Source organism: Oratosquilla oratoria, chromosome 17 (genome assembly GCF_046742065.1).
Source record: "Oratosquilla oratoria isolate Oo_2021 chromosome 17, ASM4674206v1, whole genome shotgun sequence".
Classification (NCBI taxonomy): domain Eukaryota; kingdom Metazoa; phylum Arthropoda; class Malacostraca; order Stomatopoda; family Squillidae; genus Oratosquilla; species Oratosquilla oratoria.
Genome location: NC_134793.1, coordinates 582,823 through 588,486, shown reverse-complemented (window position 1 = coordinate 588,486; position 5,664 = coordinate 582,823). Strand labels below are relative to the sequence as shown.

Genomic DNA, 5,664 nt, shown 5'->3' with positions numbered 1-5,664 from the left:
TTTTTCCATTTAAAACAACTCTCTGTTTTCGACCATTCAACCAATTACTAGTCCAACCTAATAGGCTACCACTTATTCCATGCAAAGCTAATTTAGTAAGTAGTCTTTCGTGTGGGACGGTATCAAAAGCTTTTGCAAAGTCTAGATATATTAAATCTATATTATTTCTTTTGTCATAATTCGAGATAACTGTGTTGTAGAATTCGAATAAGTTAGTCACGCAAGAACGTTTCCGTCTGAAACCATGCTGGCTATCATTTATCAAACGGTTACTTTCTAAATGATGTTCGATAGCATCTCTGATGATAGTTTCCATTATTTTTCCTACGATTGAAGTCAAACTTATAGGCCTATAGTTATTTGATTTCTTTTTTCACCTTTTTTGAATATGGGAGTAACGTTAGCTAGCTTCCATTCTCTTGGGACATCTCCGGATATGATGGATTTCTTGAAAATAATTTCTAATGGAACAACAATCTCATTTTTCATTTCCTTTAAGATTCTTGGATGCCAACCGTCCGGCCCTGGTGTTTTATCAACTTTGAGTTTGTTAGTTCATCTTTCGCCCAACAGAGATTTGCCGAAGTCACGGGTGTGGACAAGGCAAGGTTGTTTTTAGCGATCTTCGCGGTTCTTGCTCCTGCAGAAGCCTTCGACTGGTAGGTATCCTTAGGCAATTTGCCTTTTATGACCAATAACCAGCGCTTCTGTCCATGTGAAGTAACAAAGGTATCTAATGGGAGGTACGAAAGCCCTTTCCTTCTGCACAAAACTGCATACAATCACACACACACACACACACACACACACACACACACACACACACACACACACACACACACACACACACACACACACACACACACACACACACACACACACACACACACACACACACACACACACACACACACACACACACACACACACACACACACACACACACACACACACACACACACACATACATACATGATTAGGTATAACGTCACGAAACTCGGCGTGGAATTTAATGAACCATGCAAAATCGCCGGTGGCAGGGTTCGAACCGCCGTCAACTAGACCTCCGCTGCAGGTAGTGACGCCCTAACACGCTCAGCCAGCGAGCATCCCATATATACATGCATATATACATACATACATACATACATACATACATGCATGCATACATGCATACATGCATACATGCATACATGCATACATGCATACATGCATACATGCATACATACATACATACATACATACATACATACATACATACATACATGCATACATGCATACATACATACATACATACATACATACATACATACATACATACATACATACATACATGCATACATACATACATACATACATACATACATACATACATACATACATTCATACATGCATGCATACATACTGTACATACATACATACATACATACATACATACATACATACATACATACATACATACATACATACATACATACATACATACATACATACATACATTACATACATACATGCATACATGCATACATACATACATACATACATACATACATACATACATGCATACATACATACATACATACATACATACATACATACATACATACATACATACATACATACATACATACATATATACTGCATACATACATACATACATACATACATACATACATACATACATACATACATACATACATACATACATACATACATACATACATACATACATGAATGCATATATACATACATACGTACATACATGTTGAAGTACGTAAGACAGAATGAGTGGAAGGGTGGTGAGGTAAATACCAGGAACCGTTGGAGTTTTATTACTAACGTTTCGTCCTGAAAGGACTTCCTCAAAGCGTGAGGAAGTCCTTTCAGGACGAAACGGTTCCTGGCGGTTACCTCACCACCCTTCCACACAAACATACATACATACATGAATGCATATATACATACATACGTACAAACATACATACAAATGCACCCACATGTATACATACACACATCCATGCATACATATATACACATATTACATTGAGTTACAATGATAACTGCATGCTGACTTTCACCACTCCTTGTCACCACTGTTAGTTCTCGATCATTCCACTTAAATTTGACTTGTAATATCACTCGTCTCAAGGCTCCTTGCCTTCGTTAAGTGAGTTTCCCTAAATATTCAAGTTCCTCTTAAGCAGTAGTCTCACTATTTTCTAGACCCCGTGCCTATTCCTCTCGTCCTTTGGGTTAATAAAAGGGTGGTGAATTTTCTTTCTTCTTTCACTGTAATTTCACCTACTGGTTACACTCGGGATCTCTTTCTCTCGTCTCTACATCGTCTCTCCCTAGATCGTCTCCCTAGATCGTCTCCTGATCCTCTCGGACGAGATCCCGTATCCTACGCTAAGCTACCTTCGTCTGACGTCACTAATTTTTCTAATCCAATCTCCGGTGACTTTTCAAATAAATGTCACTCCTTATGGGCGTGACTTTGAATTCATGCACCAATAGTTTTTTCCTCCTTCTCCACCTTGCACCAATCCGGAAAGCCATTCCAATGCCACTAGCAAAATTGTTTACCTCAGCATTAGTCAAACGAAGCTAACCTGCGCTTACAGAGTTTTGATTACAACATCGATTATAAAACAGTCACCACCGTCGGTGTGTTTACATAGACATAGCGTCACCTCAATGTTTTCAAAACAACAGGCGAGCAGGCAGGCTCATTTCCATTCGTACAACTACCGGCCTCTTACACTGACAGAAGGCCTTTTTGTTCGTAACATGGAAGGGTTACAGTACATTTTCTGATGATTTGTGCTTTTTTTATACAGAGACTGAAAGATAAGGTCAGTATTACAAGCCAGAGCCCCCACGAAAGCGTTCGAGGTTTACATTATATGCATGTAAATGTTGACAGTGCGTTGGTGGCGTAATCGCAAGCGTGCTGGTCTCGCATTCACTTAGTTGTGGGTTTGCATCCCGCATGTCTCTCCGATTCTTAGCAATGACTGTTACTTGACACAACAGTCCCTAAAGCGCATAACAGGGCAAAGGTGACGGTTTCGGCCGCAGGCACGCACTCCCTCACGTACGCTCCTCACCTTCTTCTTCTTCTTCTAGTTGTCTGACTAACACAGCTTTCTGACGATAACCTCTGAGGGCTTGGTCTGTCTTCATTTTACCATATGCTTAACAAAATGGACTGCAACTGCCAACATCGGTGAGGTTTATCTGTGTTGACATCACATGGAATGTCCTCGTCAACCCTGAGGAAGGCTGGGTGTGGTGACCACATGGGTCTATATAAATGTAACCAGTTTGAGCATACGCACACGGGTGCAGGATGCAGAAAAATAAAAGAAAACAGGAAAAGAAGGAAACGCCCAAACAGAAAATAAAAGTATTTTACTTAGCTGTTTATCTCAGTGTTTTCTTTTTAACTATGAACAGGACAACATTAATTTATCTGTACGGGGATCTTATTCTATTCATTAACTACGCAATTGGTGTTTTTTTTTATCTACTTCTTTGTTAAATATGTGTCCTAATAGCTCAAGGTCATTATTCTCGACCATTTAGTATCAAGTGTAAAAACATTTCAAAATTTGATTTACAAATTCTTCTTAAAATCTTGAAGCCCTAACCCAAGCCCACCTATCGGTCTCTCTCTCTCTCTTAAAAAAAAAAAACAAAAAAAAAAAAACGGCTCAAATGTCTAACCTTTAAAATGCGGGTGTCTTACAAGCGAGATAGGGAAAAACCTGGCCCAAAGTGCGGGTGAATCATTGGTTAAACAGAGCTATATCTTTTATTCGCCTCAAATATTTGATCACAAATGATACCAAACTTCGCCAGGTGTCTCTGAATTTCATCCACGCAAACTCAAGGGTCTCAAACAACTGTGTGTTATTATTATCATTAATGATAATAAGGAAATTGTTACGAGGATGGATAAATTGAGAAATGAGGAGGTGAGGCGGAGAGCAGGGGTGGAAAGGAAGCTGGCAGATAGGGTTGATGAAAGAATACTGGGATGGTTTGTGCACACGGAAAGAATAAGTGACGAAAGGTTGACAAAAAGAGTGTGGAAGGCATAGGTTGGTAGAGTGAACTTTAGGGGGAGACCAAGAATGAGATGGATGGAAGGGGTGAAGAGGGCTCTGAGCAAGAGGGGAGTGTCTGTTGAGCAGGGAGGAAAGAAGGCAAGAGATAGGTGTGAGTGGAGAATAGTTGTGAATGAAATATAAATTGGCGCGGCCCAAAGGGATTTCTCCTTGTCTTCTCTATTTTCGTATGAGGTTACGGGGGAGGGAAGGTCGCCGTGTAAGTGAAACGGCTGGCCCTGCTGTGGATGTGCTATGTATTACTGCATTGCTTCTGACCCGGGCAGTGGGCAGGAGACAGGGATGCCCCTTCATCCACGAGGAGCTAAAAAAGGAAAAAGGTGATGAATAGGAGTGGAATAGGTGTGGGTGGGTCCATGCCTTGGCCACCTCTCTCACAGGGAGGAATAATCCTATTGGTATATAGATAGAATAGAAGGAACTGATGAAAATGAAGACGTGTGACTCTCCCTGAATCGGTCAGGGAATTGTACTAGATTACCGAAATTCATTCGTCTTCGGAAATCACTGGTGGTTTCCAGCAAGTCTACGTGGTCATGGAAGCCTCATCGAACGCTAACTGAAATTATGCACTTTCTATTTTACCATAGTTATGCCTTTATGATGAGTAGTTTAGGAGTTATATGGTAAAGAATAGTTATTTATATTTTGCGAAATCCCACAGAGGGGGAGGCTGGTGGGCCAATGGTGTAACAACTAATGCGATTCTCGTATGATTTGTTTTTTATATTCAGTATCAATTCTGTGCCTCGCCGCTCTACTTTTGCCGATCTGCCAATGTCTTTAATAAGGTTTGGAGACTATAAGGGAACAGTTCGTTCTAAAGGTAGGCAAAAATTATTGTATACATAGCTGTGTCAGAAAAATCACCCTCTGAGGACAAAGCTGTTACTGGTGAACCGTTTGGCTTGTTCGAGCTTTATCAAGTACATAACCATACTCGTACTTGTCTCCAGTTGCCTTTCTCTTTCGTTTGTTTAACTACAAAACTGTGCGGAGTGGCAAATGATCACTCAAACCAATTAGATATTCAAGAAGATTTAGATAAATTACAGCAATGGTCTGAAAAGTGGCTAATGAAATTTAACACAAGTAAATGCAAGGTAATGCACATAGGTAAAAATAACAGCAAGTACGATTACAAGTTATTTGGAAATTCGTTAACAAAAGTGGATAGTGAAAAAGATCTCGGCGTAATTATCAGTAACGACCTCAAATCATCCAAGCAGTGTATTTCAGCCTCTGAGAAAGCAAATAAGATTCTGGGATTGATTGCGCGATCTTTTGATTTCAAAAGTCCATCACTCATTAACAAGCTATATAAATAGTTAGTTCGTCCACATTTGGAATATGCTGTTTCCGTATGGTCACCGAATCTCATTAAAGACATTGACAGACTGGAAAAAGTACAACGGCGAGCCACAAAACTGATTCCAAATATCAAAAATAAATCATACGAAAATCGACTTAAGCACATGAATCTGTTTTCCCTAAAAAAGCGTAGACTCAGAGGTGACTTGATACAGGTCTT

General features: G+C 39.9%; 1 pseudogene; it reads left to right on the top strand.

Moving 5' to 3' along the window:
• The first annotated feature begins 594 nt into the window (after positions 1-594).
• The window catches only part of LOC143034337 (chitooligosaccharidolytic beta-N-acetylglucosaminidase pseudogene), a 7,753-nt pseudogene continuing 2,683 nt past the window's right edge, over positions 595-5,664 (top strand).